This window comes from Aedes albopictus, chromosome 3 (genome assembly GCF_035046485.1).
Source record: "Aedes albopictus strain Foshan chromosome 3, AalbF5, whole genome shotgun sequence".
In the NCBI taxonomy this organism is placed as follows: Eukaryota; Metazoa; Arthropoda; class Insecta; order Diptera; family Culicidae; genus Aedes; species Aedes albopictus.
Genome location: NC_085138.1, coordinates 390,396,245 through 390,415,626, shown reverse-complemented (window position 1 = coordinate 390,415,626; position 19,382 = coordinate 390,396,245). Strand labels below are relative to the sequence as shown.

The 19,382-nt window shown below is 40.8% G+C and overlaps 1 long non-coding RNA gene across 1 annotated transcript in view; it reads right to left on the bottom strand.

Annotated features, from left to right (window-relative positions):
- The window catches only part of LOC134291889 (uncharacterized), an 88,000-nt gene that overhangs the window by 2,034 nt on the left and 66,584 nt on the right, over positions 1-19,382 (bottom strand). The gene's annotated exons all lie outside the window — the stretch shown is intronic.

The window sequence follows — 19,382 nt, the reverse complement described above, 5'->3', positions numbered from 1 at the left end:
CACAAGCATTCGTTCGTGCACGCTAAAATAATGATAATCGCACACGGTATGATAAGACTTTCAAATTGTCCAAACTCTCAAAATATACAACTCATAAGCTGACACCTCTGGCTACTACACTGGGCAATGAATTAAAACTAACTATATGTCCCCGGTAGGCAATAAATGGCTCAGCACTGCGCCGGCCAGCCATTATGTACCTGCTGAGTTAAGCTTCCTCTAAAATCGGCCATCGCCGGGTTTTTGTCGATATGCTATTTCCCGTTGCTGGAGTGGGGTTGGAGGTGAGGCTGCGGATAGTGATTGGTTTGTTGAGCCTGATGTTAAGTTCCCTACATGCATGTACAAAAGCTGGTATGTAGATATTCATGCAAAATATGGTTGCGCCAGTGCTCATTGGGAGCACTGAATGCAACTGCTGTTGAATCGGTCTATAAACGGAATTAAGCTTTGTTCAAATATGGATAGTAGAATAAATCAATCGAAATATTATGGCGGCAGCTATTTACATTGGAGCTTAGTTCGAAAGTGTAGCGGGTATGTTAATCAATAGCGGACTCCATTGCAATAACTATCTAAATAAATGACGTTTTCCGAATAAGATGTGTTTTGACATCAAAAAAAAAAAAAAAATAGAGGAAGATATTATTTAAAAAAACCTTTGAACTGCATTAAAACATGTTTTATTGAGAATACCTTCAGATACACTATTGCTAGGGGTCCATTATTGACATGCTCATCACAGGAAATAGAACCATCGCTGCTAGTGCTTTACTGTTAGTACTATCTATGACTGCTGCGTTGCGCTTTCCATGAGATAATTAGTTTTGTAATTCATGTTTGCTTTTGGAGTGTTTCGGAATTATTTAAATGTAACGAACGGTTGTCTAAATTGCTCAAAAAATCCATTCTCTTGTTTGCCAAAGCACTTAATTCGTTTCCAGCATTCCTTCCACATCTGAAATTGTGCGGAACGGGACGTTTCGGTTGGTACGGTTCTGAAGGGTGGTCCAGTGTTCGGTCTCATCTGAATTACCCCTTTTCATCTATTCTGAGTTCCTATTCTGAGTTCCTGCTCCCGCAAATAGGATTAGACGAGTGAAAGCAAATTTTCGAAATAGCATCTGCTAAACTGATCCTAAGTAATCGTTTCCACTGTATCTCATTATAAAGCAACCGGTGCTCACCCACTCAGAAAAAAAAAACTTAAACAAGAACCGTTTTCTGCTGCTTGCTCACAGTCCAGCGCCAGAGTTGCACAATTGGATTATGACGACAGTTGATGACAATTCAATTTGACGATAGTCGTCAACAATGGTGGAAAAGTTTATAAGACAAATTGAAGAGATTTTGACGTCGAAGAGAATTGCACCAACATTGATCTCTATATCCAAGCTCTCGAAAAAAAAAACGAGAGGGAAAATGCATTATAAATTTCCACCCTCCAATGATGAAAACTTTGTATTCTATGGGCTCATTGAAGAGGCCAACCAACGACAGCACACCCACCCGTCCCATAGAGAAACTTGAAGGATTGCATCTTGTTTCTGGCTCCAAACTTAAATTGCCACTTCCGGTTTTTAATCCTCGTGCAACAAGTGCCATAGCTTTCGCCAATATCTTTTCCCCCAATGAGATAAATGGAATTGATTCTTGTCCGAATGATGCTTTTCGAAAGAGCAACGCCATGAGTTGGCCGGCCATCTCCTGCATCATACGGGGGCCATCGATGCGATGGCGAGCCAGACTGTTGCAAACATTTATGATTTCTATGGATGCAAGTGGCACTGGGCAGGCAGGGGCTCTGCCAAGTGTTGCTGCTGCTGCTGCTGCAACAGCACTTTAGTCAGCACTTTTGCAATCCATTTCGCCACTAAAAGCGCCATACTCGCCACTTGTACGTCTTATCGGATGGTTTTTGTACGACTGCTTTCACCAGTAGTGCTGGTGCTGGGCGATTGCACGAACGGCAAATGGAATAAATTTTAATCACCATTTGCTTTTTATGATCAATGTGCAACGATGGTGCTGGCTGGGGCGCGACGAAGGGATGTCGAGGAGATCCGAAGGAAAAAAATATTTATTTAATGAACGAGATCAGAAGCACCGAATGTAACCAAGTGCCTTCGATGGCGTGTGTATACACTATACACACGTTGTTGGAAAGCTTTTGCTCTTGGCCCATTGATGGCACTCGGCGTGGTGTAATGTTTCCTTCGAAGCGAGAGATGCATTTTTCCAGATGGACACTGGGCTGCAAAGGAAGCTGTGTATGAAGAATACAGCTTCTTGCTTCCCTGGTTTCATGTAGATCTTTACTTCAACTTCTTTTTCTGACTTCCAGCCTTCTGCTTATGGTGTCTGCTCCTTGTTTCAGCTTCTAGCTTCTAAATCTAGATTTTACTTATTTAGCTTTTACTAGATTCTGCTTCTGCTTCTATTTTATGCTTCCAATTCCCGCTTCTGCTGCTAGCTTCTGATTCTCGCTTCTGCTTCTAGCTTCTAATTTTGGCTTCTGATTGTAGTTTCTAATTCTCGTTTTTGCTTCTCGCTTCAGCTTTTCGCACTGCTTCTCACTTCTGCGCTTCTAGCTCCCGATTCTCGCTTCTGCACCTAGCTTCTGCTTCTCGCTTCTGCTTCTAGCTTCTGCTTCTAGCTTCTGCTTCTAGCTTCTGCTTCTAGCTTCTGCTTCTAGCTTCTGCTTCTAGTTTCTGCTTTTAGCTTCTGCTTCTAGCTTCTGCCTCTCGCTTCAGCTTCTAGCTTTTGCTTCTCGCCTCTACTTCTAGCTTCTGCTTCTAGCTTCTGCTTCTAGCTTCTGCTTCTAGCTTCTGCTTCTAGCTTCTGCTTCTAGCTTCTGCTTCTAGCTTCTGCTTCTAGCTTCTGCTTCTAGCTTCTGCTTCTAGCTTCTGCTTCTAGCTTCTGCTTCTAGCTTCTGCTTCTAGCTTCTGCTTCTAGCTTCTGCTTCTAGCTTCTGCTTCTAGCTTCTAGCTTCTGTTTCTAGCTTCTGCTTCTAGCTTCTGCTTCTAGCTTCTGCTTCTAGCTTCTGCTTCTAGCTTCTGCTTCTAGCTTCAGCTTCTAGCTTCTGCTTTTAGCTTCTGCTTCTAGCTTCTGCTTCTAGCTTCTGCCTCTAGCTTCTGCTTCTAGCTTCTGCTTTTAGCTTCTGCTTCTAGTTTCTGCCTCTCGCTTCTGCCTCTCGCTTCAGCTTCTAGCTTTTGCTTCTCGCCTCTGCTTCTAGCTTCTGCTTCTAACTTCAGCTTCTAGCTTTTGCTTCTCGCCTCTGCTTCTAGTTTCTGCTTCTAGCTTCTGCTTCTAGCTTCTACTTCTAGCTTCTAGCTTCTGTTTCTAGCTTCTGCTTCTAGTTTCTGCTTCTAGTTTCTGCTTCTAGCTTCTGCTTCTAGTTTCTGCTTTTAGCTTCCGCATCTACATAGTTTCTGCTTTTAGCTTCTGCTTCTAGCTTCTTCCTCTCGCTTCTGCCTCTCGCTTCAGCTTCTAGCTTTTGCTTCTCGCCTCTGCTTCTAGCTTCTGCTTCTCGCTTCTGCTTCTAGCTTCTGCTTCTAGCTTCTGCTTCTAGCTTCTGCTTCTAGCTTCTGCTTCTAGCTTCTGCTTCTAGCATCTGCTTCTAGCTTCTGCTTTTAGCTTCTGCTTCTAGCTTCTGCTTCTAGCTTCTGCCTCTAGCTTCTGCTTCTAGCTTCTGCTTTTAGCTTCTGCTTCTAGTTTCTGCCTCTCGCTTCTGCCTCTCGCTTCAGCTTCTAGCTTTTGCTTCTCGCCTCTGCTTCTAGCTTCTGCTTCTAACTTCAGCTTCTAGCTTTTGCTTCTCGCCTCTGCTTCTAGCTTCTGCTTCTAGCTTCTGCTTCCAGCTTCTAGCTTCTGTTTCTAGCTTCTGCTTCTAGTTTCTGCTTCTAGTTTCTGCTTCTAGCTTCTGCTTCTAGTTTCTGCTTTTAGCTTCCGCATCTAGTTTCTGCTTTTAGCTTCTGCTTCTAGCTTCTTCCTCTCGCTTCTGCCTCTCGCTTCAGCTTCTAGCTTTTGCTTCTCGCCTCTGCTTCTAGCTTCTGCTTCTCGCTTCTGCTTCTAGTTTCTGCTTCTAGCTTCTGCTTCTAGCTTCTGCTTCTAGTTTCTGCTTTTAGCTTCTGCTTCTAGCTTCTGCTTCTCGCTTCTGCTTCTAGCTTCTGCTTCTAGCTTCTGCTTCTAGCTTCTGCTTCTAGCTTCTGCTTCTAGCTTCTGCTTCTAGCTTCTGCTTCTAGCTTCTGCTTCTAGCTTCTGCTTCTAGCTTCTGCTTCTAGCTTCTGCTTCTAGCTTCTGCTTCTAGCTTCTGCTTCTAGCTTCTGCTTCTAGCTTCTGCTTCTAGCTTCTGCTTCTAGCTTCTGCTTCTAGCTTCTGCTTCTAGCTTCTGCTTCTAGCTTCTGCTTCTAGCTTCTGCTTCTAGCTTCTGCTTTTAGCTTCTGCTTCTAGCTTCTGCTTCTAGCTTCTGCTTCTCTTTTCTGCTTCTAGTTTCTGCTTCTAGCTTCTGCTTCTAGCTTCTGCTTCTAGCTTCTGCTCCTAGTTTCTGCTTTTAGCTTCCGCTTCTACTGCCCATATTCGCATAGTCGATGTAACCACCAACGTCTGCTCTGATGGGAAAACACGATTTTATAGATTTTTTCCGGATTTACATATGCACCGACTATTTGAATGAAATATTCTGTCAGTTTCGTGGATTACAGCTACAAAAAGCGAGCCGCAATGATTTTAAGATGTTTCATGTAATTTTTCCATATTTAAAACGTGTACGTCAGTTTATGCGACCATTCAGTCGTTTTGATGAATGATTACACGGATAAGTTGACGTAACAACCAGATTGCTATGACCGTTATGTTAGCTATTACGGTACCCGTTTTCTGAACACGTGTTAGATTTTTTTCAGGAATGTCCGTCTTCTTCTTCTTCTTCTTCTATATGGCTCTACGTCCCCACTGAGACTTGGCCTGCCTCGCTTCAACTTAGTGTTATTTGAGCACTTCCACAGTTATTAATTGAAGGGCTTCCTTTGCCTGCCATTGCATGCATTTGTATATTGTGAGGCAAGTGCAATGATACACCATGCCCAGGGAGTCGAAAAAAATTTCCCGACCTGAACGGGAATCGAACCCGGGTCTCCGGCTGAATGTCCGTATTCGTGCGTTAAATACATTATTTTTTGACAAGCAGCAGTCCCGACTCGAAAGAAGATGTGCTAACCGTGGTTTCAGAAAAAAAATCTGAAAATGTGAACTATCTGATAGTGCGGTCGAGCGTACCATAAAGCGTGGGCATCGTAGTAAGATTCACAGTTGGTCGGCTTTAAATCAGACCGGACCAACTGTTTTTCAATGATTATGGGAAAATGTCCTGCAAGAAATTGGGATATCAAAGCATGTGCATTATTTCTTGAAATACTATGATTCCTTGGCTTATCTTTACCTGTGCAAAAAATCGCCTAGTCCAATTTAACTTTACGCCGACCAGTTTTCTGATTTCGTTTAATGTGTGCAAAATTCCGGAATTAACATTAATCACCAGGCTCAATGATGGATCCTTACAGCTTCTTCCAATGCACCTTGCAATTAAGGCAGCTATGTTGAAAAGGTTATTTTATACCTAATCCAAAATATGGTGTTGTACGTAACTATTTATTAAGAAATACCTTAATAATATTTACAATTTTTTGAGATTTACTTGATCAACTGAAACATTAAATGTCACCCGCAAGCCTCATTTATTTTTTCTCATATTCGACAAATTACGAAATGTTACGAAACTAATTTCATGTTAATAACCTTGTACACTAAGTTTTTACAATTAAATTAGTATACATCAAAAGCTCATAACCCAACGCCTAATCAGATAGATATGGATTGAATTTATCTAAAATTTGGAGGATATTTACGACTGGGAAGAAATGGTGAGCTGTTGTGGCTTTCTCAGTCTAACAGGATTAAAACGGCAATGCCAAACTCTCGACCGTTTCACTTTTGATAGACTGAAAAGCCACAACAGTTCAGTAGTATTGTTTCAATGATGGTTTTGAAACAAAACGTAAAACTTATAATAGTTTTGCTGTGGGATGATTTTACTCGTGGCTAACCATGAGTTTACTATTTCATTAATCAATGAGGTGCCACAAAAACTCACGTTTCGGGTTTCAATGAGTTTGCTTCAAGCACTTAGTAAGTAGCTGAAAGGGGGTTTGAGGAGTTTACGTCGTAATTCAGAGGAAGCGATAGAGATCTACCATAATCATCCATGCAAAAAAAATATAACTTTTCATACGTGAGGTGTTTGGATTCTATACTTAGGAAATTTGACAAACACCTATTTTAGAGTAATTTAAAATAAGCACGTTAACTGCAAACAATACTCGCTGCTAACCAGAATCACGGCATATGGCGGCGTTGCATGAACTACGAATTGTACCAAGTATGTAAATAAATCGATACAGTATGAACCCAATTTTGTCAGCCCCACAAACTGTTTGCTCTCATTTACGGTCAAACTGTAACTAATTAAATCATGTTCATCACTAAACTACTGCTTGAAAATCTATTTAGGTATTTAAGGAGAACAAAAAATGTGTCCCCGAAACAGGCTGACAAAATCGGTTAACTGATGTATAATGAAGCGGATAAAACACGGCAGGCTGCGGTGGGCTGGGTACGTAGCTCGTTTGCCAGAGAAATGACAAACTTATACCATATTAGCAGAGAACCAGAAAGGAGCCGTTGGCTTCGTGGTAGGGCGCGCACGTTGGCCTTTTAGGTCTTCCTCAACTGCATTTTGCGGCCCTAAGGGGCTCCAAAATCTCAAGGCGACTGGAAGCGATTGATCCAGAAGTAAGACCCAGTGGTCACGATTACTTTAATCGGCGTAGACTCACCATTACGAGTTGTAGACTATCAATTATCAATTTGTTAAATTATTCGCATGTTGTTGTCAAAGCATCATAAATGTTTAAGTATCTACATTGCATCCATAATAAATATTAAACATAATTGATAATATTCACTATGAAAGCTGTTGATATTGAAAATGATTTTCGGGCATCTGAAATCAAATAATTAGATATCTCAAATATAAATTATGTTTATGTCAATAAATTATGTTCAATCACGTTTTATGGGGAGATTTTAGTTTTCTTGTACACAGACGTCAGTATTGCGACCACATGGTGGTTACGTCAAAACGTTCTTTTCAATATACTCACATGTTTTAGAACAAACACATTTTTTTAATAATTGGAGCATATGCTATACATGGTGTAGGATATGTTAAGCCAAAAAAGTGGATTTTGACCTATGTGGCGTTTACGTCACCTATGCGAATATGGGCAGTCTAGTTTCTGCTTCTAGCTTCTGCTTCTAGCTTCTGCTTCTAGCTTCTGCTTCTAGCTTCTGCTTCTAGCTTCTGCTTCTAGCTTCTGCTTCTAGCTTCTGCTTCTTGCTTCTGCTTCTTGCTTCTGCTTCTAGCTTCTGCTTCTAGCTTCTGCTTCTAGCTTCTGCTTCTAGCTTCTGCTTCTAGCTTCTGCTTCTAGCTTCTGCTTCTAGCTTCTGCTTCTAGCTTCTGCTTCTAGCTTCTGCTTCTAGCTTCTGCTTCTCTATTCTGCTTCTAGCTTCTGCTTCTCGCTTCTGCTTCTAGCTTCTGCTTCTAGCTTCTGCTTCTAGCTTCTGCTTCTAGCTTCTGCTTCTAGCTTCTGCTTCTAGCTTCTGCTTCTAGCTTCTGCTTCTAGCTTCTGCTTCTAGCTTCTGGTTCTAGCTTCTGCCACTAGCTTCTGCTTCTAGCTTCTGCTTCTAGCTTCTGCTTCTAGTTTCTGCCTCTCGCTTCTGCCTCTCGCTTCAGCTTCTAGCTTTTGCTTCTCGCCTCTGCTTCTAGCTTCTGCTTCTAGCTTCAGCTTCTAGCTTTTGCTTCTCGCCTCTGCTTCTAGCTTCTGCTTCTAGCTTCTGCTTCTAGCTTCTAGCTTCTGTTTCTAGCTTCTGCTTCTAGTTTCTGCTTCTAGTTTCTGCTTCTAGCTTCTGCTTCTAGTTTCTGCTTTTAGCTTCCGCTTCTAGTTTCTGCTTCTAGCTTCTGCTTCTAGCTTCTGCCTCTCGCTTCTGCCTCTCGCTTCAGCTTCTAGCTTTTGCTTCTCGCCTCTGCTTCTAGCTTCTGCTTCTCGCTTCTGTTTCTAGCTTCTGCTTCTAGCTTCTGCTTCTAGCTTCTGCTTCTAGCTTCTGCTTCTAGTTTCTGCTTCTAGCTTCTGCTTCTAGTTTCTGCTTCTAGCTTCTGCTTCTAGCTTCTGCTTCTAGTTTCTGCTTTTAGCTTCTGCTTCTAGCTTCTGCCTCTCGCTTCTGCCTCTCGCTTCAGCTTCTAGCTTTTGCTTCTCGCCTCTGCTTCTAGCTTCTGCTTCTAGCTTCTGCTTCTAGCTTCTGCTTCTAGCTTCTGCTTCTAGCTTCTGCTTCTAGCTTATGCTTCTAGCTTCTGCTTCTAGCTTCTGCTTCTAGCTTCTGCTTCTAGCTTCTGCTTCTAGCTTCTGCTTCTAGCTTCTGCTTCTAGCTTCTGCTTCTAGTTTCTGCTTCTAGCTTCTGCTTCTAGCTTCTGCTTCTAGCTTCTGCTTCTAGCTGCTGCTTCTAGCTTCTGCTTCTAGCTTCTGCTTCTAGTTTCTGCTTCTAGTTTCTGCTTCTAGTTTCTGCTTCTAGTTTCTGCTTCTAGCTTCTGCTTCTAGCTTCTGCTTCTAGCTTCTGCTTCTAGCTTCTGCTTCTAGCTTCTGCTTCTAGCTTCTGCTTCTAGCTTCTGCTTCTAGTTTCTGCTTCTAGTTTCTGCTTCTAGTTTCTGCTTCTAGTTTCTGCTTCTAGCTTCTGCTTCTAGCTTCTGCTTCTAGCTTCTGCTTCTAGCTTCTGCTTCTAGTTTCTGCTTCTAGCTTCTGCTTCTAGCTTCTGCTTCTAGCTTCTGCTTCTAGCTTCTGCTTCTAGCTTCTGCTTCTAGCTTCTGCTTCTAGCTTCTGCTTCTAGTTTCTGCTTCTAGTTTCTGCTTCTAGTTTCTGCTTCTAGCTTCTGCTTCTAGCTTCTGCTTCTAGTTTCTGCTTCTAGTTTCTGCTTTTAGCTTCCGCTTCTAGTTTCTGCTTCTGGCTTTTGCTTCTAGCTTCTGCTTCTGGCTTCTGCTTCCAGCTACTGCTTCTAGCTACTGCTTCTAGCTTCTGCTTCTAGCTTCTGCTTCTAGCTTCTGCTTCTAGTTTCTGCTTGTAGCTTTTTCTTCTAGCTTCTGCTTCTAGCTTCTGCTTCCAGCTTCTGCTTCTAGCTTCTGCTTCTAGCTTCTGCTTCTAGCTTCTGCTTCTAGCTTCTGCTTCTAGCTTCTGCTTCTTGCTTCTGATTCTAGCTTCTGCTTTTAGCTTCTGCTTCTAGCTTCTGCTTCAAGCTTCTGCTTGCAGCTTCTGCTTGTAGCTTCTGTTTCTAGCTTCTGCTTCTAGTTTCTGATTCTCGCTTCTGCTTCTCTCTTCTGCTTCTCTCTTCTGCTTCTCGCTTCTGCTTCTCGCTTCTGCTTCTCGCATCTGCTTCTCGCTTCTGCTTCTTGTTTCTGCTTCTCGCTCCTGCTTCTCGCTTCTGCTTATCGCTTCTGCACTTCTAGCTTCCGATTCTTGCTTCTGCTTCTAGCTTTTGCTTCTCGCTTCTGCTTCTCGCTTCTGCTTCTCGCTTCTGCTTCTCGTTTCTACTTCTTGTTTCTGCTTCTGCTGAAGCGCCCAGTTTCAGTTGATATCTTCTGTCTCTAGTTTCTGCTTCTGGTGTCTGATTCTAAATTACGCTTTAAGCAGAAGTCTTCGATTCTATTTTCTGCTTCTAGCTTCTGCTCTCAGCTGATACTTTCAACTTTTGCTTTTAGATTATTCTTCGGGTGGTTGCTCCTAATTACGGCTTCATCTTATACTTTTATATTCCAAATTCGGCTTCAACCTCTGCTTGTAGTTTCTGCTTTTAGTTTTGTCTTCTAGCTTCTGCTTGCTCATTTGTCTTTTATTTTTTCCCATCTAGTTTTAACTGTTTCCTTTAGTTTCTCCTGCCTCAATACTCAGTTTTTTTTTGTTTTCTATTATGCTTTTTGTCTATTGGATTTAAACTGTTTTTTTTTAACTATTAAGTTATTCCAAACTGTCGTCAATTCCAGCACTGTGCGCATTCATACTTGTAATGCTTCCAAGTCAACAGCTTTTGCTATTCAGAGGATTGGCTACGTAAGCAAGAGCGCTGCACACAATCCATTGCATATCGGTACGCGTAGGTATATACCTACTGTTAGCTACAGCACGTGAAGCCACTTCTCCCCGGCAAGGCAAAAGACCAATACGTGATGTCCAACTTCGTTGCAGCAATTGATGGTAACATTCCAAAACGACTGCCAGTAATAACAGCATCACTTTTTCACCGGGAACGATCCTGGGTTGGTCCTGGTTGGAGCTGGTGATACAGGGTTTATTTGGTGTAATCCTTTTCCAAGCAGCAGTTGAACGTAGGTCGGGTAGGTACTTCAGATCATCATACAAATTGCTGTGGAAATCATCATCAAAATGCAATCGCTGCTACTATTTGATTCGATAGGTGTTAATCATGCTTTAAACCGGCATAACAGTTGTAGTCAACTAAATTCAGAACTAGTTCTAGAGAATCCTATTAAGGATGAAGAGTCTTAAGAAGCTAACTTTAACATGGAAATCATCAGTTTTTCCTTGGGTACAGTCAAACGTTTTGGGGCTGCAGCACAGCAGCTTCAGCTTGTGACGTGGGTAGCTCGAGTGGTTTTTCACCCTCGCCAGTTAAAAATCATGCCATCAAGAAGTCTGCTTGCACATCCGCCACCACAGCAAGTAAGGTGCTAACAAACTAGCGACCGACCGAAAGCGAAGCGTGGCACTTGTTAAGTTACGGGTGGTGTGCCGCGATGATTGCAGCTCGGGTCTAGGGACCTAGGTAAGTGGATAACCAGAAGCACGTGCAATCGGTTTGTTCGCGAATGTATTCGCACCTTTCTGCAGTCGGCGGGCCACTGGGCCAGGCAGAGCTATGAGAGCACTTCTCAACGCCTTTATTATGGTAATGATTTTCTTCGCTGTGTGCTTGAAGAATAAGAGCTACGTGTGCGTTGCAAATTCTTCGGAATAGTCCTGTAAAATTGTAGAAAGCGATTGTAGAAGATTCTGAAGTGGTACCAAATTGATTGGCGGACAAATATTTTAGAGTCGTGCGAATCCAAGTACCTAAATGGTAAAACGTCAAAGTTATTCTTGTCTGATTGAGGTGAAAACGGTTATGATTGCTTTAACTTTTTAGATTCACAACAATTTCGATGCAACAATCCGCCCGGTATATCAACACCAGAAGGAAAATTAATTCGCATCTGTTTCGCCGTTTACGACACCGATTTGAAGCAACTTTGCTACGAAAGCGGAGAACGCCATTGAAATGATTTTTTCAAAATCTGTTTACTACACAAATGATTGCATGGTTGGCATTTCGGTTATGATGATGATGATCGTGACGATATGGTGGTGGCGGTTGGCAGTTGCAGTTGTTATGATACGATGCAGCTTTTCGGGTTTTGAGTTGAAAACCCATGTTTAAATTGTTCCCAGTGTGGCTTTCTGTCGAGCTGTCCAAACTGATGCCCGTGGAATTGCCCGGTGTAATGAAATATGCATGCAGAACCGGATTAGTGAATTTGAGTGCAAAGCGTGTTTTACAGCCGAATAGTGATGAGCGATTTACAGCGCGGTTAAATATTTCAGTGGATTGTGTGAAGTGGCTGTAACAGCGACTGTTTTGTTTGTGTGGATTAATTTGTTCCATCCAGAGGGTAATAGAAGTAAATGAAAAGTTAGCAGTTGAATGAGCTTTTGAATGATAAACAGTTCAGATGTTTTGCTTTTCATTTGAACATTCTTCAATTGCCATTAATTACCATTTCAATGGGTCTTAATTATTAACTAGCTACGTACATACATTGAATGATATTGGTTCATGCATAATCAAAAGGTTAACACTCATTTGTACGGAACGCATGCATTATTTTTTTGTGATATTTAAAAAAAAATCTAGTTTAATCGATTTTTACAGGATGTGGAAGCGTACAAATGATTGATCTTCAGCACAATTTCCTCACAATGTTATAGAGTATTAGTTCCCTTATTTAGTATGTAGCTCCCATGTTCATCCCTCTCAAAACAAATGATTGAAGCGCTGTTTGTTTTTGCCTTTCTCGTACACCATGTGTACTGGAAAGGCTATATGTTCACTCCAAAAATGACTTTTTGATAGAAGGCCCGGAGGGTCAAATCACATATACCAATCGACTCAGCTCGACGAATTGAGGTGATGTCTGTGTGTGTGTATGTGTGTGTGTGTATGTGTGTGCTTGTGTGTGTGTGTGTGTACAAAAAAACTCACATCACTTTTTGGCAGTAAACATTATCCGATTTTATTGACCGACGGTTCATTTGACGGAATCTGGTCTCATTGTTTCCTATTGAAAATGGTTCGGATCGGTTCAGCCGTTCCGGAGATTTGGCCATTTAGGTGTTCCGGAAGGGTACCCCAGAAAGGGACCAGATGCATCAAACCTATGCATGCGACACATCAAACCACGGCATTTTCGATAACCTGATGAGCGGTAAGCAGAAAAATAGTCTAAGACCACATCTGAACCGGTAGTGTTCCGGAACCGGTTCCGGGTGTCCCGCCGGAAGTGGCAAATATCAAAGTGAACCAAACCTATGCATGAGACACATCAAACCACGGCATTTTCGATAACCTGATGAGCGGTAAGCAGGCAAATAGTCTCAGACCATATCTGAACCGGTAGTGTTCCCGAACCGGTTCTGGGCGTCCCGCTGGAAGTGGCCAAATATACAATTGTACAAAGCCCATGCAAGCGACACATCAAACCACGGCATTTTCGATGACCTGATGGATAATGAGCAGGAAAATCATCTCAGACCATATCTGAACCGGTAGTGTTCCGGAACCGGTTCTAGGCGTCCCGCTGGAAGTGGCCAAATATACAAGTGAACCAAACCCATGCATGCGACACATCAAACCACGGCATTTTCGATAACCTGATGAGCGGTAAGCAGGAAAATAGTCTCAGATTATATCTGAACCGGTAGTGTTCCGAAACCGGTTCTAGGCGTCCCGCTGGAAGTAGCCAAATATACAATTAAACCAAACCCATACATGCGACACATCAAACCACGGCATTTTCGATGACCTGATGGACAATGAACAGGAAAACCATCTCAGACCATATCTGAACTAGTAGTGTTCCGGAACCCGTTTCGGGGTTCCCGCCAAAGTGTTTAAATCTGAAAGAGAAAAAAAAAACCCGTACATGCGTCACATCAAATAGCGGCCTTTTAGATTACCTAATGAACGGCCAGCAAGTGTTTTGGAATCGGTTTTGAGTGGCCGGAAGAGGCCAAATGTAAAAGTAAACCAAATCCAGGCATGTGACACATCAAATCGTGGCTTTTGCGATAACCTGATGAACAGTTAGCTAGAAAATAGCCTTACGTCACACTAAAGACAACTGGTAGTGTTCCGGAATTGGTTCCGAGAGCCCCGTCGAAATTGTCTAACCCTGCATGTGACACCTTCAATTTGCAGCGTTTTTGGTTAACCGATGAGCAGTTAACAAGCCAATAATGTTAGACCATATTTGGTTCAGCCGGTAGTTACCCGGAATCAGATCCGGGTAGTAAAATGAAAAATTTAATCAAATCAATGGATGCGGTAGATCAAATCACGACCAGGCTTGTAAACATTCGACACTTTTTACTACCTTCATTTCGTTGCCGCAGTCGGTGTCAGTCGGCTTTATTACATTCGTGCGCTATCGTTACCTCTTACCTACACACAACACAAGCAGTAGAACGAAGATCAATAAACGTAAGAAAGGGTCAAATCAATGTCATCTGACACGATGACATGTGTCTAACTCTAGCTTTACGCATAGATTTTCAGCCAATTCCGATTATGATTGTTAATATTAGTTTATTATTGCATGTTGCATTGAATACAACACACAGATGTGCAACATAGTTCTTATTATGGAAGAAGACAGGAATAACAAAAGCCGAACCGTCTCCCGAAGCCGCTATCGTGGTGAAGTGCATTCGTTTGACATTTTTGTTTCGAACAGTAGTTTGATTGCTTGTGTTGCGAATGTCGGAGACAAAGGAGGCCGAATATCGATAAAAAGGTTCAAATGACTGTGATCTCTAACAAGACTGATCACGACTTATCGACAACCTGATGGAAAAATAGTGTCAGACCACATTAGATTCCCGGTAGTGTTGCGGGTTCAGCTGTGGCTTCGAAAGTGGTTAGAAGTAAAAGTGAAGCAAACCCATTCATGCGATATATCAAATCGCGGTGATTAGGTAAAGGTGAATAAATAGCAATAAAATATTCTCAGACCATAATTGGGACAACCGGTAGTGTCATGGTCCATGACTCATGGAATCAGACCTGGCTATCCCACCGGAAATTACCAAATATAAAAATGAACCAAACCCATGCATACGACACATCAGATCGCAGATTTTTTGATAATCTAATGAACGGTTAGCAAGAAAATAGCCTTAGATCACATTAGAGACTAGCTGTTGTGTAGCAGAACCAACTTTCATGTGAATAATTAAATCGTGGCTTTGTTTAATGGCCTGATAAACATTAGGTATGAACAACAGTGACGAATAGGTCTAAGTTCTCATATATGCGAACAAAAAATAGACAAAACTAAAGCGATCTCATCAAATCGTACCATTTCAGATTCCTAAGGTGTAAATTTATAGCAGGATGGGTCAATGTTGAATGGAAAAATAAGAATTTGATCGCGTCAACAGAAGATGGTGGCTGTTTTAAGGAATTTTGAGCTCTAAAACTATGTAAAATAAGTGTAATTGGTATGGGAAATATGTGTGGAGTCCACCAGAGTATCCAAGATAGCGGTCCAAAGTCCAAGATAATGGCCCAGTATTCAAGTTAGTGCCTATTTTATAGGATTTTTAATTCTTGCATTATGGGCATATTTTGTATGAAAATATGTCCAGATTTCAAAATTTGTATTCAGAAAACCCAAGCTGTGCGCTGTTTCACAAGGTCTGCAATATGACTATAGTTTGAATGGGGAAGAATGCCGGTCTTCGTCCAAAACTGGTAACCAGAAAATCATAAACGACTTGCCAAAATTCAATACGGCGACTATTTTATGTAATTTTAGGTGCAGAGTCCAAAAATGAATACCAGAACATCCAAGATGGTGTCTCAATGTTCAAGATGGCGGTTAGTTTAGTTGGGGTAGATATCCGGAGTCATAAAATGATGACCAGAAAATCTAAAATGACGTTTCGAAATTTTGCGGCTTCATGATACTTGTTTGGTTTGAGTTTTGGATCGTTGTCTTAAATTTTCTGAATATTGGATGTTATGCTAATATAATATGTATCCATATTGAGTAGATTTAGCAAGCAGTTTTCATTTTGTATTTATGTCAATGTCATCAACATGTCGCTCGAGTTTTGTTGAAATGATATTTTAAAGCACGAGAAAGGCACCATCACCGCTAGGTGGATTAATTAGGGTTTTTTTTTCTTATTTTTGTATTTTCCGTTAGAAGTGAGCACACATGCAAATAAAAAGAACGGAATCAATCGGTGCCGTAATCACTTGTTTTCGAAAAGGGTGAATTTGGGAGCGTGAGATTACTTAGGGCACTCAGAGAACCTATCAAAATTACACATAAGTCTTTGTTCTTCCGTCAAAGCGAATGATTCTAAAAAAAAACGCAAAGCGATATTTACCATTTGTAAAACTTCATGGGTTTTTCTCATTTTTGACGATTCAGTGTTAGAAAAATCTCAAATTTTTAAACTGACTGATGAAAGCAAAGATAACCGTACACATCTTAGTTGCTACTCCGTGATTGACCAGAACAATCGATGTTGCACAGAGAATCCATGAATGGTGCCTGGGACAAGCTACATACTCTCAATGTGCATAATTCGAGAGTTCAATATTTTAAGGTCAACGTCCTTACAATCATCGGAAAAGGGAAGGAATGTTAGTTCGATAATGGTTGTTACTAGAGACCGTGGAATCCACAGCGTCCCCACAGTTGTCTCGTGAAGGAGTATTTGTTAGTAGCCTAAGGTGTGGTTCTTAGAGCCACCTTTGGTAGTTGATATGATCCACTAGTTATATGAAAATACACGACACGGTTGTCATCCCGATTATGATTTATTTGGTCGCGATAATAAGGGTAATGCACATACGTCAACGATCGTTCAATATTAAACGCGTTACCGCATTAATCGTTTACTTAACCGTGAAAACCGACTTTCCTACGAAAATTATCGCGCGCTTCTGATTCCGCATTCAATATTTGCGTCCCTATCTCCCTACCATGAAAACCGACCGATTCACGAAAATAGTCGCGTGCTTCTCACAGTATTGAACTTTAAGTATACGGCGAATAAACGTTCAAGCTTAGATAGCTATTTCCAAATTATGAATTTTACTAAGAGTAGTCCCATGTGCTACCTGTGATCGACGGCCGTTGAGGTAATTTAGCCAATAATGTTTTTTTTTGCTCAATGATTGTTGTGAGCTGCAATTACTTTCTTCTAACATTTTTATCGCTTCAGTATTAGGTCAGCACCAGAGCTACAACATTAATTTGCAGATATTACCAGACTCCATGAGTCCTTATGAAAATGCATTGGCGAAATTGCCACAACTATAGATAGTAGAGTAAACATAGATCCGCGGACACCGCTGACTAAAATGTTTCAAGCGTGTAAGTAGTAATTTTCAAGAGTGCGACGTTTGAATATGACGTCATGCGCTCCATTGGTGTTGTCCAAATCGTGACGTCATGCTCGTTTGGATACAGATTTTGACAGTTCGTTTGGATACAACGGATTCATCAACACGGATCTATGTTTACTCTACTATCTATAGCCACAACTTCTTCTAGTATGTAAAGAAAAAAAAACGGAATGATCTCACTCAGTTCGATGTCGTGGGATGACCGCAACCACTTCTTATTGCGGAGATTCCACCTGTTTAGACTCCTGCGCGTAAATTAGTTGCGTGGATTTTTCTTGCGTGGGCCCACAGATATAAAAACAGACTGCGTACTGGTGAATATTTTACGCTGCGTTCTTAAGTACACACTTGGTGATAGTTTTGCATTGTAAACAAACATTTATAATGCACCCACGCTGAAAATTAGCCTAATCATTTATTTGCGTCGGAATCTATAAATCTTCGCAACGGGCAATAACTCCTTCAATTTTCTGCAATACTATTGGCACCCATTTTCATCCCTTCACGAGGAAGGACAATGTGAATCTGTCCCAAAAACGCGTCACTTTTCACTTTTTCATTCGAACAATCAAATTTAAATATTGACTGATGAAACAGGACAAACTCGTGGCGGGTGTGTACAGCGTATACGTACTGCAGGTCGATATTTGGATTGTAGCCAAACACTCGAACGGTATCCCGAATCGGAATCTCGAAGTCTCGGGTGTTGTTGATATCAACGCTATGTTTTACTTTGGATTTCTCCAGCAGAGATAGTCTTCGCCGGATCCAGCGGCTGGAATAGAGTTTTTAAGACGGGACTTAAGTTATTGAGTGGGTTGCGGTGATGTATCCCCATACAGGTATACCTCGATTTAGTGGACATTTCAATTTTCGAACTGTTCATAACATTGAATTTAACATAAAATCAACGCAATTTTTTTTATTACAATTGTTTACAAAAATGAATCAAAAAATTTAAATACAACGTGAAACTGAGTTTTTGATAAAAGGCTCGGAGTTTCTGGTATGTATCAGTAATTCTCTCTTGCTTGTTACGATCAAAATCTCCAACAATGTGTATGGTTGATTTAAAACGCAGTATTTTGAGCATGGACATACACAATCACGTTATTTGCATAATGGAATATCTAATTAAAAATTTAAAAATTCAAAATGTTCAAAATTTCATTCAGGGATTTCTTTGAAAATGTCTTCGTGGAATTAACCTTTTTAGTTTTTGTTTATATTTCTGTGTATTTTAACTTAAGCTAATTCTAAACTCAGGGTTTACCCTAGCATTCATTTACGAATTGCTTGCTTAGTAAAATTTCCTTTTCCATTTGCTACATAAATTTCTCCAGGAATCCCTTCTGAACTTCCTCAAGGGGTTCCTTCGGAAATCTAGAGATTTGTGACAATAGAGCGTGGTTACTGGTTGTGCTGTATTTGCCGAACGACCTTTCTGCACGAGTAGTGTAGATATGTATCGCCATCTGCTCGGTAGCTTTTTTGTTGCAATTTTGAACCAAGAAGTTTTAACTTTATTACGATGGTCTCCGAAGACAACTTTCCAAATCAAATCATCATGTTACAGATTATTTCATAAAATCTTCCATGGATTCCTCCAGAAGTGTCACAAAGAATTCTTATACGAAATCTGGCATTCTTCACCATTGTTTCACCAATTCCAGGATTTTTCATAAACCATTTCAGAGATTTTTCGAGAAATTCGCCTAGGGATTACTCCAGAATTTCCTCTGCATATTTGTTCAGAAATTTATCTAGGCATTCAGTTGAAGAATCTATTGTTGATTCCTTTAGAAAATCTTGAAAAAAAAAATCTTTCCGAAATTTTCTCTAAGGATTTGTTTAGAAATTCCTCATATTCTACAAATTCTACAAAGAACTGGGTTGGTTAGTGAGTAAAATACTGCTATTATCTATAGCTTATTTTTCCGAGTGTGATGTGATTTTTTTGCGTTCCACTTCCCTCGTTTTGATGGTTAAAAAACGAACTGTTTTAAATTCCGTAGATAGAATGAATCGATAAAATAATAGTTCGCCCGAACAAAAACTTTTCCCCATACAAAATTTTAATGCATTTTTAAAATAGTTGTCGTGCATCAAAAATGATGAAATTTAGAATTTCTACTAATTTTTGGACGGAGATTCCGAATATAAAATAATCTGGATACCTATAAAGAACCCAATTATTTCAGAGATACAAGATGCTCTGAACTTCTGAAATTCCTCCATTTATTCTCTTCTAAAAATTATCAATGAATTTGAGCAGAAATTCTTCCAGGGCTTTTTTCAAAAATTCCTTCAAAGGTTCTTTCAAAAAATGATTCAGAAGTTTCTCCAGAGATTCCTTTAATAAAACTTTCAGCGATGCATGACTAGAAAAATCACCGACTTCGGTAAAGTTTTATCAAAATATCAACCGTTGAATGTCAATTTCTTTATTTTGATTTGGCTGACCAAGCCATGTGGGAAATAACACTGTTGAAAATGCTTTGACATCCATGTGCACAACAGAACATGTG